This window comes from Alosa pseudoharengus, unplaced genomic scaffold (genome assembly GCF_046254945.1).
Source record: "Alosa pseudoharengus isolate Yale_2024_CS ecotype anadromous, Long Island Sound unplaced genomic scaffold, YU_APseudo_1.1 YU_APseudo_1.1_scf_5, whole genome shotgun sequence".
In the NCBI taxonomy this organism is placed as follows: domain Eukaryota; kingdom Metazoa; phylum Chordata; class Actinopteri; order Clupeiformes; family Clupeidae; genus Alosa; species Alosa pseudoharengus.
Window position 1 is genome coordinate 35,216,036 of NW_027468837.1, and position 24,617 is coordinate 35,240,652.

The window sequence follows — 24,617 nt, forward strand, 5'->3', positions numbered from 1 at the left end:
AGTACCTGATTGCCTAACCTTACAGACTTTACAAAAGAATTTCAAGGTACCTTATAAAATCATTTCCAGAATAATAATATATAACATTTAATAAAAATGAAGGTGTATGGCATGACAAAAACTGCTTATCTAACCAATTGTTATTGATTTTATATTACTGTAAGACATCTAGTTGGCATTGTTTTTCCTTACTTTTACTTAGCGTTTTCCCCGTAAAATCATTTTTACTTAATGGGCAGCCTGTCTTATTTGAAGACAAATTTGTTTAACGTAATGACAGTCAAAATTGCTTGTTCTAAGTAAGTGATCTAAATATGCTTAGATTTGTTATAATTTGTCTTATAGTTGGAGGGCCATTTTTGCGGCATAGGCCTCATGCCTGAGGTCTGCATAAGCAAGATACACCTTTCTGCTATCAGGAGAGTGAAAGGATTTCCAATGTGAGAGGATTTAACACATCTGATGTGAAGCCATAATGATAATGCTTCCAACCTTGACAGTATAAACACCATGTGGATTTTTGTCTCTTGCACACGCACCTGTTGCAGAAATGGCACGGACAACCAGAAATTCTCACCCTGACAGAAGTGAGTGTGGAAAATACCATGTGACATATGAAAATGTTTGGGCCTTTTGATCTTTTTTTCCTCTACTTTGTGATTTACAGTAAAATGCAGTTCTCTCCTGAACTGTTTCATCGCCCATCCTATAGCTTCACGTTTGCCTCTGTTCACTCACCACAAAACCAAAAATAGTATCGTATACATTTTTTTTTTATGTGATGGGTGAACCACTTATCTGTTGTCGTCAGTGGACACACACGCTTCAAATGAGTTTGTTCTACAGCACAGATGTGGTGCAGCCCAGCCATTAGGATACGCTCAGCATCTGTTATCTGTGCTGGCTTGTCCAAGTGTTGTGTAATTTAGTAAATGATGCCTCTCTCAGACGACTGATGGTGGGCTCTTTGAGTGGATTATGTAGTCCAGCAAGGCTGCCAATTTTTCTCTCAAGAGTTGTTTCTGAGCCTTAGAGAAGAATGTTTGTACCTGGGCATAATTAAAATCGATGCTTTTAGGAAACTCTGCAGGCTGAGGAGGTTCTGACCAAAACACTGACAGCAATAGAAGCCTTTTATCATGATGATGGATAAATCTGCTCTGAAAGGATGAGACAGGGTTCTCCAATTCCAAATGTAAAAGGAAGCCCAATGAAACTAGTTTTGGCTTTTGGCACTTGGGTATATTTGACTTCCTGCACAAAATATATTGTTTCCTCAGATAATATGAGAAAATTAGCAATCATATTTCCTGCTTTCCTTGTTTGTTTGAGGAAGCCATAGCATAAAGGTCAAATTAATGGATTTAAGTGACATGCCAGCCTAGCTTGACGGAGCCTTAGGTTCCTCAATTCTATTCAGGATTTGAGTCTGGGATCAGAGCATTGGGACATAATTATGGGCCGAGTTTCAAGGGGGGGAAATGCCTCTGCACACAATTGGATAAACATAACCGCTAACTGCATGCCTAACCTCCATTAATCAGTGGATGAGCAAACATTTTTTGAAACTAAATGATGACAAAACAGAGGTACTTTTGGTTGGACCAGAAGCAGATCGGCTCCCCCTATTAAGTCAGGTTCTGCTCAAGGTTTCTTCCTGAAATATAGGAGTTTTTCCTTGCCACAGTTGCCATATGGCGTGTTTGTGGGGTGTAAAGGGTTAAGGCTGCCAGTCTTAAATGTCTGTGTATAAAGTCAGAAGAACAAGCTAAGGCTGGCTGCTTGGAGTCCGCATCAACGGGGCCTAAGCATTTGTTAGCCTAGGCATTTGTCAGCAAAGCCTTTATATATCCATAGTAGTATAACAGTATTTCTGATATGTTGCTGATTGGATCTTAAACGGCCACAGCTATGAAGAAAAGTGAAAGTGATTGATAATGACTGACTGACTATTATTGTGTTACATGCTCCAAATGTAAAGCACTTGAGCTGCATTCTGTGTATGAAAGGTGCTATACAAATAAAGCTTATTATTATTATTAACCAATCCGACTATCGAAATAGCATACCGTGAATCTTAATAGACAGCACATCCTTCTTCTTGACAAATGCTGTTTTCTGTTCGTTTTTAAAAGTTATTGGGCTGTCAGTAGGCCAGGCTACATACTGTATACAACAGCCATGATAGCAAAATAAATGTCTAGTGACAAGATTTTTGCTGCAAACAAAATCAACCGAAGTGTGCTCAGGTTACGCAAATGAACAGGCACCATTGCTCCTCTTATCTGTCTATCATTGTATAAAGCCCACCCAGATGATTGGATTGGTCTACAGACTCCATGCAATTGTCAAGTTTCATATAAGCTTGTTACTTGTCAGTGGAATAAGCCCAGACCGAACTTCCTGACCTCAAAGGGCTGGGCTAAGTTCGGGCTGGCTTTTCAGGCTAATGCCAGCCCGTAGAGTAGGAGTATGTTGCTGTTAGTAAATGGCACAAGACAAGAAAATGTTTGTAAGGTCAAGAGGCAGAAGCAATCATTCAAATGTCAATGGGATTACATATGACAACAAAAACATATCCATTCCTGTTTACCTCTGAATATGAGTAAAAGAAGCATCTTCGGCTATATTCAGTGTTTACCACAAATAGTCTTCAGAGACCTAATTTCCCAGGCACATGTTCTGAAATCGATCCAAATCTATTTTAGCGCTGATTAGTGCAGGCCCATTTGCGTCATTACATCAAAATTTGGCAAGAAGGAAGAAACCATTTTGGATACCTGTCAAGCCACTCACCAGGTGGCAACAAATGAACTAGATTTGAAACAATCCCATTTGGCACACAGCCTAGTCTCTAGTAAGGGCCCCCTACTGAGAAAACATAATTAAAACTCTCAGCAGAGGTAAACACAGGGACAATTTAAATTTCTGTTTGACCTTGTTTTGATCATTGTTGATAGTTGACAAAATGGGATTTAATGATGAGTCATAGCCATTAGCCTACTCTGCTGGCTTCCAGTAGAACAACCTCTACAGAAAGGTAATTACTATTCTACCACAAGGATTAACATGGATTATGCTAAACTGAGTCTGTATTGATGAACGCTATTCATCTATTAATTCACCCATTCCAAAGTAACAATGAATGACCAGTACGCTGACAAAAGGTAAATGTTAGTTCCAGTCATCTACATGAAAGTGCATAATGAAGCTCGTTACTAACTAGTCCAAGAACATGTGTCAGGTGATCAGCACTTGCTCTCTGATCTCATTCCAATCAGCCGAGCAGGTTAATCTAGCAGTCCAATCCCACGGATCAATTCATCTTATTTCATTGCTTTCATTAGCTGTATGGAATTCGTCCCCTTTCTGAATTTATTTTGCACTGCTATCATGCAGTCCACTTCTAGCCTGAGTTGATAGCTGCAGCTTTACTTAGGAGCCCATTTCATGCATTCCATGTCAAATACCTTCATGCTTCATGGAGATATGGAATACTTGTATCAGTTTCTATACTACTGTTTACACTTGGAGTTGATTGATAATGTTAGAGTTACATTGAAAGTGTTCTCCCAAGAACACTTCCCAGCAAAGATTCTAGAACAGAGCTCCGCTCTAGAATCTTTGCTTCCCAGGTGCCTTTAATGTTTCTCATACTCTATCTTCTACTGATCAACTGACATCCTCAGAATGACAGTTCCTCCACATTCTGCTCGAGGGTAGATTTTTGAAGGACTTCTGTAGCTGTCAGTTTTTTGGGGACATATTATGCAACATAAAACATTTGCGATATGCAGAATTGTTTTTAAAACCAGTAAGTAATTCGGCCAAAGAAACCTTCTAAAGGGAATGCCAATGGCACCCTCTAAAGGTTTTTAATATGGATGACATTACCTGCTGGCAAACAGAATAACTCAATTGAGTCAGATATTTAAACAAACTATGAAACAGAAAATGTGCACCTTTTATTTCTCTCCAAATGGTGGTATTACATTCAATGGGCACTATTGAGCTGAACAGAGAGAGAGAGAGAGAGAGAGAGAGAGAGAGAGAGAGAGAGAGAGAGAGAGCAACGTGTAGAACATAGTGGCTCTTAACAGCCTTCAGCAGCCGCCTCTGATGTTGCCACCTATCTCAGGTAAATGCCTCGGGCCCACGGCTGATGATTACTTGTTACCCAGGCAACCACTTGGCAACTGCATGGTAAGAGGTGGCACATCGTGCGATATGCCCCACGCTCGCCGAAGTTTAATGAGGACATAAAGGCATTTGCCTGTCTGGCCCAACAGCCCTTCATCAGGGTACTTCATCTCAATGGGCTGCTCGCCTGAGGCACAGGGCGGAATCAGAGACGATGGTATTAGCGGATAGAGGGGGCTTCGTGGACAGTGCTCCATGTAATCCACAGCCACAGTCATAATTCGTTGTTTAATGATGTCCAGGCGAAATGGTTCTGCGCACTGCGCATGGGAGGATGGCTGTCGGTAAATCACACAGGAAACATTCTCTATTTAATCCCCAGCCCTCAACGTGTCTCCTTCAACTCCACATGAAGATGGAGAAATCATAATGAGAAACAAATAGAGGAAGAGGCCATAAATCATGGACTTGAGTGCAGTGCTGAATCTTAAAAGCGCTAGAGAATATCACATGCAATCTACCCACTCTGAAAAGATTTGAAGAAGCTGTTTCAGGATCCTAAATCCCATACAGATAAGGCCTGTAAATCACACTAGTCATGTACAATATTTGCGTTATAAATCGGTAAACATACCGTATGCATACATATACATATACAAATGAACACACATACAGGAAAACACTGAACATTAATTTTATGATTTCCATGTGGGAAAGCACTTCTATAATGACATACATTGAAAAGAGCTTGAAATATCATACTGTAGGTAATGGCTGATAAAAAAAGTCTGAAACCCTCCAAAAAACTGCTGCTGTGGCCAAGACAGAATCAGTGGTGGTACATACTCTAATGACAGCATGGGTTACACTGGGACACCAGGATTTCCGGGCTTTGGGAGTCATCACATGGTGCACAGCTCCCGAGGTGGTCACTACTGTTCCCTGCTCACTAGGACGACTGGCCATGAGAAAGTATGAAACTGAAACAGGACGTCCTTTTAACCTGTGCCAATTTCCCCTAAACAGTGAATGTGCCCGGCTCTGTTTTGTTAATGCAAGAAATGTAAACATCAAAGAGGAATGGGACACTTCAACACAGAAATAGCAGACTCAAATAACATGGCAAAATAGCATGCCAGTGATGAAGTACTATGTAAGAAGAGGATATTGGAAGTTCCCTCTGAATAAAAAGGGTCTTGACTTGACAGGGAACAGATTAAACTAATCTTCTGATGCCTGCAAAGTCTGCAAATACTTTATGTGCATAATTACGCAGAGACTGAAAATTTAATTGTCAAATCTCCATGAGAAAAAGTTTCTGCGGTACAGCTTTAGATCAATTGATTTTACACTCAAAAGGAGATTTACAGAATTATGGTGGTGGTGCGACTGGACTGAGAGACTGATCCTTTTGTCCTGTGTAATAACTTTAACATTAACATGTATTGTATAATAACAACATTTGATCACACAAATGATTCGATATATAGCTAGATAGATAGATACTTTATTGATCCCCAGGGGAAATTCAAGGATTTGAATGATTCATCCAGTGATGGGCTAAAATTGACATTTAAAACATTAAATGTAGATTTATTTACATGTAAAATTACATTTACAGCTTCACAATGATTCTCAATAAAATGAAAAAAAAAAAACAAGGACATACTTCTCATGCCAGAGTAGCTTTGATCCCTTCACACGTTGCCGTTAGCCATGCTGGTCTGCTTGAGCTGTTGGTGGTGTTGGCATTAGATTTCAGAGAAGATGCTGACATGGCCGCCTGTGGGAAACACCCTTCATGACTGGGGTGGAGAGATCCATCTATCTCTCCACAGACAGGGAGATGCTGAGGATGAGCTCAGCTTCCATGCATCACACAGTCACCCAGATGTGAGCAATGTCACCGTGCTGCAGAAACCATCCAAATTACCCATCAAAACTACTCGAGACAAAATGGTGAGGGGATTGAAACAGAGTGAATCATTGAGTAACATCAATCAGTCACTACTCACAATCTAACTAGATGTACCGCAGAGCGGTACAAAATATGACCGCCACCCAATCCAGCACATTTTTTCCACAAAAATAAATCACGCTGAAAGGCCTATATGATTCTAACTGTCTCACTAAATTGCTCAATTCTCACTGATATCTGCTAGACAACAAGTACCAAAACATGATTAGTTCATAGATTTCACATGTAAAATTAATTTTATACAACCCCACCTCCATCTTGCCTGTTCATAATTCTGAGAAATTCTTGAATTGTGTGCATGTACATGTTTATGTTATGTGTGTGGGTGTGTGTGTGTGTGTGTATATGTGTGTGTGTGCTTGTGTGTGTGCCTGCGTATGTGCCTGTGCATGCAAGCGTACATATGTCTACTGTGTGAGTATGTGTCATACGTATGATTACTGTGAATGTATGTGTGTGTGTGTGTGTGTGTGTATCTGTTTGTGCACATGTGTGCACATGAAATGGGTTAACATGACCCCTGGAGGCAAACATACGGAAAAAAATGGTCATCCTAGGCCCTACAGTTCTCAAGATATTCACAGAGAACTGTGTCTGCCCTACCCTTCTTTCGGGGGGTCCAGTCCAACCGGGGGGCTACAGATCAAAACGAAAAATTACATTTCCATGCTATCCATGTGGGGGTACATGCCCACCAAGTTTTGTGTACCCCGGTCTTTCAGTATCCCGGGAATCCTTGTTGGTGTACGTCACTAAATGTACACATAAATTATTTTATTGTAAGGCCCCCCATGAACGAAAGTACACAAAACTTGGCATGCATTCGGAGGGTGTCATAATGATCCTACACTTTTAATTTCGTGCAGTTTTGACCTTGTCAGCCAGAGATATTGTGATGAAAACACCTAATTTTTTGCTTTTTCATTTTTAACTAGGTGGCGCTATACATAAAATAAGTGGTAATGGGATGGGTTGACATGCCCCCTTAAGACCAACATACATAAAAAAGGTGGACCTCCTAGGCCCTACGGTTATCGAGATATTCACAGAAAACTGTCTCCGGCCACCTACAGGCCAGTTGGTGTATAGTAACATAAATTAATTTATTGTGTGGCCCCCCATGAACGGAATTCCACGAAACTTGGCGTGCATACAGAGGGTGTCATAATGATCCTACACTTCCAATTTTGTACAGTTTTGACTTTGTTAGGTCACAGATACCTTCAATTACAACACCTCATTTTTACTTTTTTGTGTTTAACTAGGTGGCGCTATACATGAAATGAGTGGTTATGGAATGGGTTGACATGGCCCCTTGAGATCAACATACAAAAAAAAAATGGTCCTCCTAAACCCTACGGTTTTCGAGATATTCACAGAAAACTGTGTCTGCCCTAGCCTCCTTTCAGGGGGTCCAGTCCAGCGGGGGGGCTACAGATCAAAACGAAAAACGATGGTTCCATGCTATCCATGTGGGGTTAGCGCGGCGGTCATAATAACCACAGAGGTCCTAATTTTTAACAGCCATTGTGTATGTCCTCAATATTCGGTTGTATTTTGCTTTGTCTCAGTTTTTGCATATGTCAAATATAGTTAAAAAACACTATGCATGATAGATTAATCACATGTCTTCTCTACTTGTTATCTTCGGGAGCAGTGGTTTTCTCCAATAACACTCCCGCTTGAACTCCCGCAGTGGAAGAGCTCAAAATAGCCTCTGGGATCGGGTTAAGGGTCCACTGGTCATTTGAATTGTGTGATGGTCTGGACCCACAGGCCCATAGAGAGCTCGACGGAGAGTGGTGACAGGTTTAATTGTCAACGTTTTCAGTCTGCTGTGGTCCCAGAGCGACTCCTCTGGAATCCCAAGAGGCTGTTAAGCGTCAGTGCAATGTTGGGAACTCGCTGATAAACCATGAGAACAAAAGTGGTTTTAAATCAACGGTAGACATAAGCCAGAGATATATCAATGTGGAACTATACATGCCACAATTCTATTTTTCTCTGATTTTTTTCTTATCAGGAGAGACTAAGGGCTCTAATAATTCTTGAGGGATTTAATCACATATGTTACACAAAGCTCCTAATTCATGAAAGAAAATTATTACGTAAAAAAACTAATAGCAATGATATTGATTAGGTGTGTCAATAGCAAACAAGTACCGATAGTTTTTATGAGTTGTGAGGTTGAAAAGTCCATACAGCAGTCATTTAAAAAGGGTGCATTAAGTTAAGCAGACATCTTAGGGTGTATGCTTCAACATCAAGACATTTCTCATCCCTAGAAATCAGCTCAATGAACAGCCTTCAGGGAACAGGACAAAATGGCAATTACTGCCTCTTTGACCTCAAAGATTGTAACTGAACTTTGTGTCAAGTTGGCAGAATCAAATCAGGAGACAACGCGCCACTAAATACATTTGTTCCTCCTTTTCAACTGACTGATCAATTTTCTCACAGAGATCGAGCTCCATTTCAAAAGGCGCTTCTCATTCTCCCACCATCACCCTTGCAGCAGAGAGGGCACAGAGGCTTGCACTATCACATGGCCCCTTCATTTCCCTAAGCCTTATCTCCTAATAAGTCGTCCTTGCTCTAATGGTTTGCATTTGACATGGGGATTACTTTCAGTCCCTGTACTCAGTCCCATACTGTCCCCACCACCACCTCCATCACACAATCCATATCATTTGCATCAGTGGCAAAGTGAATTTTCTGGAGTAAACAGCCCGCCTCCATTTCCTGCCTCAGATGAACGCACACACCTGCCTCGTTGCTTTGCTTAATGCAGATAGGTTTTTTCCCTTTAATTTGACGGGCTGTGATTCAGTCTTGTAGAAGGGCCATGGAAACCAATGCATAGGCAAAGAGCATCTTCCATATTGCTTTTGTGCTTGTGGTGTTTAAGTGTCTGTAAACTGAATGAAGGTCACTGAATAAAAAATACAGTGAGGTTTCATGATGGGATTAGTTTTGTCCATAAACAACTGCTTTTTCACAGGATCTTGATGAATGTGACACACCATTAGGAGTTATTAATTTCACTTGCTTCAAGCTGATTCACAGCTAAGACTGAAATGATTTAATCAATGCTCTTTCTGACAGTGTTATTTTCAGACTTCTTTTCCTTTGCTCTTTTTGTGTGTGTGGGAAGACTGGTGGGTATGAGTTGAAGGTAAATTTGGTATTTACATTCGAAGGTGTCTGTCTATTACTACAAATTTTTGAAGGAAAAGTTCAGGAATTACGCTGACATAAGCAATGATGAGAGTGGTGCTGCTGACCTTAACAGAGGCCAGTGGACACAGATCTATATGCAGTGTGTAAATCTCACTCCCTACAACAATAATGCCCATGGGTCATTTTAGTCTCCTTGCTGAATCTTCCACGCCAAATGTTGGAGGCTCAGTATAGTGCCCAAAACTATGTTTGTGTTTCTCAAAGGTTGTAATGGTGTCTCAACAAATGTGAGGACACCATGAGGACGTTCAGAGAGCCTATACACACATTATTTTTTAGTGTGCTTGCTTTAGCAAAGCACACTATTTTTCTTCTAAAGTTTACAATCTTCTTATTATTCCGTTTCACCTGTTGTTTGGGTCAGCTATTGCTCCTAGAGCTTTTGAGATATCGACACCGTTCCAACTCTGAAATGTCTGGCCTGAACCGGTGTACCCTGCTGGTGAAAATGGCATCACTGCCCCTTGTCATTGTTCTGCCATATTGGATTTTATCGAAAGTGAAACAAAATTTTCACAGGTCCCAAACTTTGTCCAATCTTCACGAAACTTGATGTACATGATTTTCAAACCATGCCTCACAAAAGTTTCCAAAAGGATTCTCAATTTTTGAAATCATTCACCCGTCACAACAAAGTCACCAAACAGGAAGTAAGGTCATATCTCAGCAACACTTTCATGTATCAAAATTAAACTTGGTATGTGGACTCAGGACTCCATTGTGAGGATGTGCAAGACATTTGGTGCCCTTTGGCGCCTAGGGGGCACCCCAATAGGCAAATGTAATGTACATACCTTTTGACCTGTTTGCCAGATTTTCAAAAATTAACCAGGGAATGTTGAGATCCTTGGATCAAGGCAAGTTCAACGCACCCTACGAAGTAATTTTCCGGTATATTGGATTTTCCGGTATATTGGATTTTATTGAAAGCGAAACTAGGTCCACAGATCACAAATGTCTGATTTTCACAAAACTTGACATGCATCATCTTCAGACAAAGCCTCACTAAAGTTATCAGAAGGAATTTTGATTTTCTAAAGTGTTCATCCGTCACAGCCAATCGAAATTGGTGACAAGAGGCGAGGTCATCTCTCAGCATCCGAGAAGCCCCTGACTGCAGCTTGCACTTGACCTCAGGTGCCCTTTGACTCCTAGGGGGTGCTGCAATAAACAAAAATCTGTTTGGGTGTTTTAGACGTGCGTTAATGCACATATAATTTGACCCGTATGCCCCTTGTTGAAAAATGAGGTACTGTTGGAATCCTTGGATCAAGCCAAGTTCTATACACTTCCACTGTCCTGTTGGTGAACTGCACCTGAGCAAGCACACTTTGTGTGAAATGCAATCTAGTTTAAAACTGATTTTTTTTTTATTTGTTTGGGCCTTTTGTCCACATGTAAATGGAGATTTAGCTCACCTAAACAGATGTTTTTTAAAAATGCCTTCTAAAGTGAAGATTTTTTAAACGCTGGATTCCTTGGATCCATATGGACTTGTAAAACAGAGATTTTTACAAACGATGACGTGATTGTTACTACTGGGCCTTTCTGTTTTTTTATTGTAATCTCATTTTCTGTCCATAGCCTATAGGAATCACATTTAGAGTTAGTTTTTGCCATGTCTTGTTTCGTCTCTCTGTTCCATCAGTCTACACTAAAGGTTACTTATTTTCAAATTTGACCTCAGGAAGTTCCTTCTCTAATATTTGATGTAACTTTGACGGAGATGTAATTGCCACTTATTGATCTGTCATGGTAGTTTGAGCACACAAGGCAGACAATAGTATGCAGTCATTTTTGTGTTATAGTGTTTTTCATAGCATCATTTTTTTTATTATTTTTTTTATATCCAGGTATGTGTGTACAGGGCCTGATTCCCCTGCTTGATGTGTTGTTAGGCATGGATTTTTATGTCACCTCTCTGCTTTCCAAAACATCAGTTAGAAACATAATCACATACAATACACAGAGATGCAGTAAATCATAAAAAATGTGCACTTGAGTGCACTTGAATAATCTTCGTCTGGTCCACAATTGTTGTTTTTAGCAAAGATGGAGCCTTGACCTGCTCAGAACACATCTGCCCACTTCCTCACACCTTCCTCCAGAACACTTCACAAGGGAACTTGAGAGAGAAACTCAATAACAACACACAGTGGCCACCACTTCAGGCAAAATATCTGGTCACGAAGATGACTCTTTGACTTTTAAATATCTGGTTACGAAGATAAAGACGTGGAGTGTGTTGTAATATGTTTGCACACACTTTATTGGGTTCAGGTGCTTGAACCAGTAAGATTCTCTAACAAAGCTTTTGCAAGCCCTGAAAAATGTTACCGAATGCGTCTGAAAACCTCAAACTATACAAAAACACAACATGCACACAGTAATACTGGAGGATATTATCTCTTCACTTTTCTCGTATAAGTTATATCTCTATCATTAGCTTTTTTCCTTCATATTTTGATAATATAAACAGATATTTGCACCTTCAAGGTTGCACGAGTAGATTGTATTTCCTGTTTCTTTGAGAAACATTTTCATTAAACAATATTATCAGTTGATATGGTACATCTCTAACTCTGTATCGGAGTGTTCATATTTTTGAGCATGTAAGTGTATTGAATTTCCCTGCTGCAACAACAGCAGAAGTATTTAATTCAATAAATCACATTATCTCATGATTCAGGTCAGGGTCACAGCCACACATGGAACGGTTATTCAAAGTTCTCCCGGACCAGAGCCTGGGGAAACACATCTTAAAGACATTTGGAAATGTGGGAATATAATGTATTCCAAATCGTGAGACTGTCCTAGGTTGGGATACTCCAAAACATAGTCAGAGCAATCCCTGTTGACCTTCCTGTCACAAATAAAGTTTGTTTGTGGAGGAGAATTTGAGGAGTTCACATCTTCTCATACAATGCTTCTAGGTCACTGTAGTCAATTTACCATCTATTCCTCTCCAGGCAGATGTGCATGCTGATCAGCCATTGTGCTCTGGCTCCCAATAACGCTGCCACATGCAGAATGTGCATATGCAGAATCTATAAGGAAGTGACCCCAGCTCTATAGGTATGTATTGGATTAAAGCTTTTGTACTCATGGTAATTGCATACATATTTAAGGGCTCATGGTCCTTGAAGGCAAAGTGCCTTTGCAATCCTCAGGCTTTACACATGCATTGTGTTCACATGCGCCTCTTTGCCTCGGTAATTGGTCTCAGGTGCCGATCTTATCCCACAGGGTTCCTGATAAACATGTACACGGGGTGGGAATGCAGATGCTCACTGGTCTTCATTGTCATGCAGATGGGCTGGGGTGCTGATGTGTGATTGCGGCCGGCTGCATCGCAGTGTGTGTTGTGGAGTAGAGTACTGTAAGTTCTTGAATTTCCCCTAGGGATCAATAAAGTATATCTATGTATCGATCGATCTATCTATCTATCGAAGTAGAGTAGATGGTAAAATTGCGCTCTTTCTCTCTCTCTCTCACTTACGCTCTCACTCTCTTTCTCTCTCTTTCTCTCTCTATCTACAAGATCTTCATTACACCCTGAATGCAATGAAGTTGGTGCAATACCTGCCTACAGTGAAAAATCAATTATTATTGATTATGCACACTAAATTACTTGTTTACCCATTGATATCAATTTCCAGCCCTGCATATAGGAAAATTATGCTAAAGGGGTGCCCAGAGCATAAAAAAGCACCAAAAAAGTGACCAAAAGGGACTTGGTCCGACACAGTAGATCAAAGATACCTTGTGCCATACCAAGGACGCGGTGGCAATGAGAGGTCTTTCTCCCTATTCTCAGTGTACCATCAAAATGAGTTTGAAGCCATTATTTTAATGTAAACAAAACTACAGTGTTTCTTTGAGACACAAGTTTGCACAAATTGTCTGTTGAGAACCCAGATAAACAGATTGGTTCAGAACATTTTACAACATTTTTTGTGGTGACTTTAAATGTAATTTCTCCAATAGAGTAAGCAAAATGTGAAGCACATGAAGTTGTCCATGGTACGGTTCACAGATTTTTCCTCCATCCGCTCACTGTGGAATACATGCTGATCTCAGCAAAGGAGACTGTGGAAGTAGGAGGCTTGCATGCCTTTGCATGCATCCTTTTGACACCAGTCCCACTGGCCAGGTCACACACACAGGCCGGGGCATCTGCTTCTCTGGCCTCTAACCACGGCACCTGGTTCCAATCCGAGCAGTTGTAATAAACTCCAGCTGCTCAGTTAGGTTAGCTGGTCCCAGCTACAGCTTTTTTTTTTTTCAAGCAGCGCAGCCTTTCCAGATAATCAGTTGCAATTTAATCCTTTCATTTTGAAAATGATGAAGTTTACTAAATTAGTTAAGGTTTATTGTTTGACTATTTACACCTTCACTGAATTAAATGTAATAGCATAGTTATGTAAAAATCGAATCGATCTGTGGCATCATTGGAGTGCCATAACATTCCACATTTGTTGTTGGCAGTAGACATTCATTTTGCTTTGACCTCTTTTTCAGCTCTGCACTCTGTGTGCGTGTGTGTGTGTGTGTGTGTGTGTGTGGGGGGGGGGGGGGGGGGGGGGGGGTCTTTATCACAATCAAGCCCAAAGACCAATTACATCAAGGCGAAAGATCTTCCTGGCATTCCTAGCAGCACTCACATGTCTTGGGTCCCACAGGTAAACATGTAGGAATGCTTGTCCAGTAGACTCAAGGTATGCGTCACGGTACACAGAAGGAGGACTAGGAGAAGTGAACACGGTGATGGAGATTTATTGAATGGTCAACAGAAAAGTACTTGTAGGTCCAGAATACAAAGCAAAGCAAACACACAGGAGATCAGACTAAGGCAACTAAAGAGAGAGGGCAACGTCCAACAAAGTTCATAACTTAACTGAATCCAACGAATACTGACGGGCAGGCGAGGGAGCGAGTCTTTGGCTGGGTCTTTCGTACAGCATTGACGAGGCCAGACAAGTGTGTGTGTGTGGAGGGGGGCCTGATATAGTGCAGCTGATCAGCTGATTGATCAGCTGCAGGTGTAAGGCTTCAGAAGGTAGGGGAGAGAGAATAGACCTCTGAAGTTCGCCTACAAAAAAGCTGCCATCTTTGACATCCGGTATCTGGCGATTTTTCCTATGGGAAAATAACATGGGGATTTTGAATAATCGCACCTGTTAAAGTCTCGTGGGGATGAAAAAGTCTGAAATGCAGACGTTTTCCTGAACACACTTTTGTCCTCTGCCTTCGAGTGGATACTGTGATCTCCGGTAAGTGAAGGCGGCACACTTAGATTTTTGCTACTCCAGAGCTAACTTGCAATGCAATTTGCCATAGGTAGTTAGCTTCAATTAACAACCGGATCTCCTTATATTGGCAAAGATGGCCGTTTTGGATCTTTTTTGTAGGCGAACTTCAGAGGTCTATGAGTAACAGGAGTGTGAGTCTGATGAGTGGGCGTGGCTGGGGAAGTGGCTGGTGCAGAGTGAGGTGCTGCTGAAGAACCTGGCAAAGCTGCTGACAGTATGTGACACCAGTTTTTAGGTACCAGCTCAGTGATTACAAGAACCAGGTACAGAAGATTATATATATAGAATAATGTATATGTTTTAATTATACTGTAGACATTCTTGGTCTTCTGACAGGAGAGTAAAACAAATAATACACACTTTAAACATACATTGTACTAATGCAGAAGCAAACATATACTCTTCATTGGGAATGACGTCAGTGCTGTTACTGTTTGGATTTACATTGGGATATCAAGTCCAGGCTCCACAGATAAACATAGCCTAGAGATCAACACCAGAGCCTCAAGGTCTGGTGAATCACAGTTTACTTTTGTTGTTGACTAATTTTACAGTTAAATATGCATAGAAAATGGAATAACAATAGTCTATAACCATCTTATAAGCTGTTTATACAAATTGTTTACTTATCTAGCCTTCAATGCCCTTGCTTACTTACATTCACATATTCCATAAAGAAGGACACAGCAGTTGAAAATAAATCCAGCTATGGATGAGACTGAATATCAAAGATGTTTTTAGCATGTCTCGATCATCAAATAGATTCGGAAGCTTTGAATTGAAGTATGTAATATACCATACAAGCGATTATACATGCATACCTATTAAAAATGACTTTGTGTGATGTAAATTAAAAAACACTGGAAAATGAAATAGCTGTCTCTATCATACTAATGGAACAAAGCCTCAGAACGAACCATGTCTGTGAATGATAAATTGTAGGATGTGCATACTTAGACTTTCAATCACTGGTAGCCTGCTGGTGTGGGTTGTGCTGTGACCAATCAGAGAGTAGGAGATTTGTAATTCACAGATTTGTAATTGCAACAACTGTAAGTGAGCAGTGAGTTGAAAAGACTTCATTGAATGAAAGAAATGAAAAGACTTGATGTTAGAGGTCATAAAGATGCCCAATGACAAATGACAAATTCTGATTATACAGTACATGTGGAAAATATATGATTATCTTTTGAGTTGGGCAATGACCCCACTGTATGAATAGAAGACAAAACAGTGAACCAGTACATATCTACAGGTGCTGGTCCTATAATTAGAATATCATGAAAAAGTTGATTTATTCCAGTAATTCCATTCAAAAAGTGAAACTTGTATAATGTATACATTCATTCCACACAGACTGATATATTTCAAACGTTTATTTATTTTAATTTTGATGATTATAATTGACAACTAATGAAAACCCCAAATTCAGTATCTCAGAAAATTAGAATATTGTGAAAAGGTTCAATATTGAAGACACCTGGTACCACACTCTTATCAGCTAATTAACTCAAAACACCTGCAAAGGCCTTTAAATGGCCTCTCAGTCTAGTTCTGTAGGCTACACAACGATAGGGAAGACTGCTGACTTGACAGTTGTCCATAAGACGACTATTGACACCTTGCACAAGGAGGGCAAGACACAAAAGGTAATTGCTAAAGAGGTTGGCTGTTCACAGAGCTCTGTGTCCAAGCACATTAATAGAGAGGCGAAGGTAAGGAAAAGATGTGGTAGAAAAAAGTGTACAAGTGATAGGGATAACCGCACCCTGAAGAGGATTGTGAAACAAAACCCATTCAAAAATGTGGGGGAGATTCACAAAGAGTGGACTGCAGCTGGAGTCAGTGCTTCAAGAACCACCACACACAGACGTATGCAAGACATAGGTTTCAGCTGTCGCATTCCTTGTGTCAAGCCACTCTTGAACAAGAGACAGCGTCAGAAGCGTCTCGCCTGGGCTAAAGACAAAAAGGACTGGACTTCTGCTAAGTTATGTTCTCTGACGAAAGTAAATTTTGCATTTCCTTTGGAAATCAAGGTCTCAGAGTCTGGAGGAAGAGAGGAGAGGCACAGAATCCATGTTGCTTTAAGTCCAGTGTAAAGTTTCCACAGTCAGTGATAGTTTGTGGTGCCATGTCATCTGCTGGTGTTGGTCCACTGTGTTTTCTGAGGTCCAGGGTCAACACAGCCGTCTACCAGGACGTTTTAGAGCACTTCATGCTTCCTGCTGCTGACCAACTTTATGGAGATGCAGATTTCATTTTCCAACAGGACCTGGCACCTGCACACAGTGCCAAAGCTACCAGTACCTGGTTTAAGGACCATGGTATCCCTGTTCTTAATTGGCCAGCAAACTCGCCTGACCTTAACCCCATAGAAAATCTATCGGGTATTGTGAAAAGGAAGATGTGATACGCCATACCCAACAATGCAGAAGAGCTGAAGGCCACTATCAGACCAACCTGGGCTCTCATACACTGTATTCCCCAACAGTGTTGTAAACTCAATAAAATTGCAGAGCTGTACTCAAAGCTGCCATATTGTTCAGGCACCACAAAAGTTTTAAGTTCACTCAACTAGTTTCCCAGTTATTGATTATTTTGACAAGATTACCTCTTAGTATATGAGTAGAACTGACCCCCAAACTCATTTATTTCAAGAGTGGATTGAAATTACGTCTGACGTAATAAAGACGTGCAACTTCATTGGTTAGGTTCATATCAACATGGCAAATAACCTAATAACCTACACAAACCAACATAAACCAATAAAAAAATCAGAAATCCCAATGAATGGTGAATGAACTAGTCTACGATCGATTGTGGCAGTTAGTAAATTAATACACTTTGACATAGTAGGCCTAAGACTAATTGTTTGCAAGGACTGCTGCGCACCCGGATGTAGGCAGGCAAGCTGCAAGCAATCAGTGAGATGATCCATCAATCATCATCAGACTGCTACTACACAAAGGTAAGAACGCGCCTTAATGAAGGTGTACTTTGTTTATTTATTTGTGTACCGTCTTCCAGCGGGCAGACCTCAGCTAAAGTGTAGGCTATGTTAGAGAGACCTTTTGCGGGCTAGCTGCATGTTTTATAGCGAGTTAACTAAAGTGTTGTCTGAGCTGTCAGCCAGCCAGCTAGCCAGCCTGTTGTTGCACTACTTTAGTGGAAACTGGACAGACAAACAGTATGGTTTAGCATTACCAAAGATCCTTTTATCAACCGTTTCTGGTGTGGCCTACTTTGGCCGCGCACGCAGGTTAGACACCAAAGCAACGTTTCATAAGTTGGAAATCAAACACATGACACGCACAAACAGGCAGCGCACTTTTAAACATTTTATTAGTAGCCTACCATGAGCTGCCATAAGCTATATGGTTCGCATTAGCTGCTAGATGTAATGCAAAGTAACACTGCAGGGTAATTCTTCAACTATGATACTTTTCTTGTCCTTGGAAGAAATAAGAAAAACTAAAAAAATATTTAGGCTACTTTGGTTTTTGGTGTGAAATGACATGGTGACATGGTGGAAATGGCATTGCCCTAAAAACACAGTTTATTTGCTTCATAGTAGGCCTACTAAAGAATCTAGTAGAAAAAAACATCATAATTACATAACGTATGGCAGGGACGCATTTTTTTGTTTTAAATCTTAATGCTTTTAAATCTTAAATGTGTCTATGTATGTCATGTCATCTCCACCACACTTTGTCATTTCCATCACAACACATATTTTAAGTTAAACATGTAAAAATAATACAACATACAACATTTCTGGAAAATTAATAAATTGAATATTTTGGCTGATATGTGTAATATTTAATAAAATACATTTGGAACAGTAGATGTTATTTTTGCTTGAAAACACACGTTTTGTTGTGTTTTGGAAACATGTGATTGGGCAGTCGTGGCCTACTGGTTAGGGCTTCGGACTTGTAACCGGAGGGTTGCTGGTTCGAACCCCGACCGGTAGGAACGGCTGAAGTGCCCTTGAGCAAGGCACCTAACCCCTCACTGCTCCCCGAGCGTGGCTGTAGCAGGCAGCTCACTGCATTGGGATTAGTGTGTGCTTCACCTCACTGTGTGTTCACTGTGTACTGAGTGTGTTTCACTAATTCACGGATTGGGATAAATGCAGACACCAAATTTCCCTCACGGGATCAAAAGAATATATATACTTACTTATACTGGAAATGACAGTTAGACTTTTGGAATAAAATGTCAAAAATATATATTATTCAAGTGAAATCTTTACAGCCACTATTAGGGCAAGTTTCTAGAAAGAGTAGATAATTAAACCATGCAAAAAGATTTTTACTGAAAGATGTTACATTTTCTGAAAATTACCAGGTCAAAGAGAGCCATAGTTGAAGAATAACCCTGCATCAATAGCATATGTCTTATATTAACGTCAATTCCAGTTTTGTTAACACGGATAGGAAGCGAAGTTGTAGCTCCGAACTTACTGACAATAGCCTAAGCATGATCAATGGCAACGTCTGACTCTGATAGGCCTGCCTATACAGAGAGATGAAGAGACTGTCTGACTGACTTTTGTTCAAAAAAGTGAAATAATACTGTTCATAATATTTTTCCCCTCAGGACCAGATGGCTGTGTGACATGTTTTCAGTTCTGTGCAAGGAACCACCATCACACCATGGTAAGTGATAACTTATTTGTCCTCCATTTACTAGTGTCACAATGTAGCCAACGTGTAGCCTATATTATTATAAGTTATAGGGATATTTTGTAAGCATTTATTTACCAATGAGAATAGCCTAGCCTAATGTTATCCCTTTGCATCTCTCCACAGGGATACAAAGGCTAGGTTTGAGTGATGTTTTTGTATCAAAGAAGGGATGACACCTTAGACTTATTTTATGTGGCATTTTCAAAATGTGTTGGCTATGCAGGTCATGTGACGCCTCTTCCGAGAGCTCAGTTACTTTGCCATTATTAGTTAAATCACAGTCAGTTTTCAAGGGTCAGCCCATTACCATGCATACACCACTCATGCATTTGCTCATTCCAGTCTATTAATGCACTGAACATTCATCTCTCACGATTTCATAGAAAGACAGAGCAGGAGGTTGCATATCAGGAGCGTGAAGGAGTTAATCTTTTATTTACATGTCACCTGTACTATAGTCTTATTTAATATATGCATAGGATTAATATTCTGCTGATTTGTGTCTTCCCCACAATCCCTCTGTCTTTCTAGGAAGACATCAATGTCAACAGCAGAAGGAAAATTACTCTGCAGGCCCTTCCCATCTTCCTGTGGGAAGATGGATTTTTTAAGACCTGGAATGTAAGTTTTTGATTAAATTGTGTGTCCTCTTTCACTCTTTCTTCTTTTTTTACTTTGTCTTCTCTATATATCTCTATTTCTATTCAGCCCTCTCTGATACTACCTTGCAGCCAAAAGACAACAACCACAACCATCTTCCTAGCCACCAGAATAGCAATTAAATCATACTACAGTAATTCACCAAGAATGTCATATTTGGGAATTTTACCTTAACTTTTCATTCACTAGTATTTCATATTATATTAAATACACATGTAGTGTTTTTCATTGACTACTCTACTCATTAACTAATTACTGTTTTAACTAATTACTGTAATGTTCTTCAGGCAGAAGAAATTGACCTGCCAGACTTCTCCGATGCAGCTGTAGCTATTCTCACTGTCTCGGGTGATACAGACTCCCTTGTGAAGTTTGGTCCTGCTATCCATTCTATAGTTCTTGACGGAGATATTGTTGTGTGTGATATAGCAGAGTTGACAGAGACATAATTTGGCTATTTGCCTTGATTTATGCACTTCATCTCGATTATCCAAAGTAATTGTCCTACACATTTAATTTCATTCAAAAAATTATAATGGGTTTGGAAGACCTGAAGCGGTTACCTCCTAGACTGCTGCTTAGCCTTAAAAATAAATTGCTGATGATGGATGAGTAAGCATTCTGTTTTCCAAATCTCATGGTTGGTACTGCCAGCATGTTAATACTCAAGCAAGCAATGGAGCTTTTTCGCTTTTATTTATGTTATTTGAGTATTATTACCTTTGTTGAAGTGGTAAAAGGTTGTTATTTCTTTGATGTTCTGTATTAACCGCATTGCTGGGGATGTTGTTCTGTTAGAATTCAAATGGAATTCTTAAATAAATGGAATCTGCATTGAAATTGTCTTTTGAGTAGTTTTTTGTTTGAATCATACAAATAAAATATTTTTGATTTTGAGGTAAATAGTAAACCTAAACAGTCAAAAAATGTGTTTCAATAGAGTGAAGTCAACTTAAAAATATAAGAGACTGAAGTGACAATGTTTAGGTTTGAGAAACTGAATGAGTCATGGTGATAACATGAATATATTATTAGGAGTGATAACTTAAAAACATCAACTCCATTTCCAGTGTCAATTTTGTTAGTTTTAACAATGGTTTCAAAATGATCAGGTTCATTGAACTTATCAACAATTTAAGTAGCAATTACTTAAAATGTTTGTTTGTCAAATTATTATATTTCAGTTTATCAACTTCCTAAAAAAATGAGTGTGAATAACTTCTAGTTTAGAGTAGTAATTACTTAAAATGTTTGTTTGTTTAAATTATTTGTTTTAATGTTGTTCATTTTCTCAAAGATTTGGAGTCTTAAGAGCTTGTCTGACTAATGTAACAATAACTTAAAATATCTATTTCTCACATTATTCTTTTTAATTTTATCCTTGTCCTTAAAGATTTTGAGCATTAAAAAAAGTCTCATTTTAAGTAGAAATTACTTAAAATATTTTGTAACATAGCTAAATATTTTGAGGTAATCAGTTTCATCAAAAATGTTGAGTTCATTGAACCTGTTGGGGTTTACAGTGTAACACCTGAGCAGTGCCACAGACTGATCGACTCCATGCCACGCCGCATTGCTGCAGTAATTCAGGCAAAAGGAGCCCCAACTAAGTATTGAGTGCTGTACATGCTCATAGTTTTCATGTTCATGCTTTTCAGTTGGCCAACATTTCTAAAAAACTTTTTTTGTATTGATCTTAAGTAATATTCGGTAACACTTTATTTTAATGTGTCGATGTTACAGTGTACCTACCTAATTAGGTACAGTGGTACAACCTGTGTAACAACATGTACTGTCAGGTACTATCATTGTACTTGCATTATGTATTTGTGGGTACCTACATATAGTTGTTACATTGTAATACTGAGTGTTTTTACAAAACTTTTTAATTTTTTAATTAACTTAAACTTAACTTTTTTAATTTGCCTAAATTTTCATCAGAGGCAAAGAGCTGATCTGAGACCTGCTGGATGGGGTAAATCTGGTCATGATAGATTTGATATACAAACCATTCTTAGCTCCAGTCAAGGCCTCATTGTCTTCAGTGTACATGTAACAGCTGTGCTGCTACAACCTAGTTACTCTTTGATACAGTGGAATAAATCTAAGTGTACCAGTTAATTACTTACATGTACATATGACATGTATATTGTGTCTTCGATGTCTTGGAACAGGTCTACTAATTCACTACATAGTACATAAATCAACTGTGTTGGTACACACTTATTGCTCTTTGAAATAAAGTGTTACCGAAATAAACATTTGAAATATATCAGTCTGTGTGTAATGAATGAATATAATATACAAATTTCACTTTTTATATAGAACTACTGACATATGGGAAATCAACTTTTTTTGATGATATTCTAATTATATGACCAGCACCTGTATTTCTGATTTGCAAAAGCATAATACTAGAACAGTCAACATCTTCTCCCTATCAGGACACAACACATATTAATGTGCAAATACATTTTCGTCAAATCTATAATTTATACACATTAAAGGTGCCATGTGTAATGTCCGCCAAAAAATAAATTCATACTCCACATTCCATAGAAGATGGGGGCAGAGTATACCTCCAGAAAGTGAGTTGGTCTACCCTAGAGTAACAACCGAGACACGTGTATTGCAGTTTGGCTGGTGGCTGATAAAAGTCGCATGTGATCTCCGATATTGGCATCCCAGGGCCTCAAGCAGCTAGCAAGCCAAACAGGCTTATACTCAGCGCTCAATATTAAGCAATCAGAAGAGCGCACTAGAGAAATGACCGATGGCTCCAGTAGACCTGCAGTATGTGAAGACAAAACGCCAAAGGACTGAAACAAACTTCTGTTAAGGACTAGATCAGATGGGGTATCAACATAACCACAGAGCAGGGTATTGCATTATTCATCAAAGAATGGAGAGAGTAATGGAGGGGAGGGGGGGGTTCATTTTATTCATTTATTACATTTTATTAGGCATATGTGGGTAAGGAGATAAGTTAGATACCACGACTTTCATTCCAGTTTAACCTACAACAAGGGAACATAAAACAATCTCAAATTATAAACAGGATGTTCAGTCAGTGGGGTAAAGCGAGAACCTGAGGGAGTTGTTCAGTATGCTTCGTGTGCTTCAGTATTCTAATTTCAATATGATTGAGTTTGGCTGAAACCTATAGAAATTAAACTAGAATCCCAGAAGTCAGTGTGTCGGCCCCTTAATCCTCGCTTGTAGCAGGCGAGGCCGTTATCGACATGTCATGTCATGTTTCTCGGTCCCCCATGTTGCTGACCGCACACAATTAATCTGTAAGTGTCCTCGGAAACCCTTTAAAAAGTTCCCCCTTTGGCTTATGGTCAATTCTGAGGGATGATCCTCCATGCTCTTTGAGGGCCCTTCACTATTGAGTTGTTTTGTCCGTCTCCATGCCTGTTTTCTTTGACAAGCCAAGCCATAGCGCCGATGGCTCAAAAGGCCAAACCCCATCAGCAGGTGGACCTCACTCTTCGATGCCTCTTAATGCTCCTGGTTTAGGGTTGGGGTGATGGGAAATGAAATGGGAATCCACTAGCTTGGGGAGATGAGCCCAGGTTAAGAGAAGCCACCCTTTTTCAGGGGTTGTTCAGTGGAAAGGCTGTAGTTCCTCCCTGAGGGAGAGGGAGCAGCAATGTAGGCCGTCTCTACACAGCAGTCAGAGGTCATGACTCCACAGTGTTTGATGATATGTGTGTAGCCTGGTATATCCAGACACAAATTCACCTCTAGCCAGGCTAATGTTGCAGACTCCCGGAGAATTACTTTGAGCTGGATCACTCCATTGTGGGACGGGCATAATATACTACAACTGCATACAAACTTCTGCTGATATTGAAAACGAGACATTGTAATCGCAGGTATCTTTGGCTGACAGGTTCAAAACTACACGAAATTTGAAGTGTATAGGATCATTATGACACCCTCTGAATGCATGCCAAGTAGGAGTAGGAGATGGAGCCCCATTGACAAGCGTGATTCATTTTTGTAGAGATAATGTGTCATATTTTGTTGCTAATTTATTAAGATACGGTTTGCAGTCATGAGGTGAGAATGACAGTGCATACCTTGACAGCTCAACATGCCATATACTGTAGCTGCACCATTTTTCTGACCCAATGCTGTGCGCAACATTTACAAACATTGAAAGGGTCTATAGAATGTAGCCTCGTGAGACCATCCTGATCTCGCGAGCTTCAGGGTTTCACTCGCAGATCAGTCTGGATACTTTCCGTTAAAGAAAATTTGGAGCAGTTCACCAAACGAACGTCCAATCAGCGTTGGCTTTGAGGCGGGTTGAGGTGTGACGCAACGAACAACATGACGGCATCCACAGAGATGAGCATAGCTATCGCGCAAGTTTTATTCAAATTAGAAAGTATTCCTGGGTAAACTGTGAAGCTATGAGTCTCAGCCATGCAGCTGGGAGGAATGAACGACACAGACATCCTCCACGGCTGATTCCAGTTCATAATGGAGGAATATACTATCTTCAGAAGTGTAGGGCCTACCGTGAAAACTTGATGGGAATTGTCGTTGATTAGGTTCATAAATGGTAAGTTAAAACATCTT

General features: G+C 39.9%; 1 long non-coding RNA gene across 1 annotated transcript; it reads left to right on the forward strand.

Moving 5' to 3' along the window:
• The first annotated feature begins 17,534 nt into the window (after positions 1 to 17,534).
• Positions 17,535 to 20,503, forward strand: LOC143104266 (uncharacterized). The gene is made up of 4 exons (XR_012983035.1): positions 17,535 to 17,641; positions 19,276 to 19,334; positions 19,896 to 19,985; positions 20,312 to 20,503. It is a non-coding gene; the product is annotated as an uncharacterized LOC143104266 (long non-coding RNA).
• Positions 20,504 to 24,617: the final 4,114 nt, after the last annotated feature.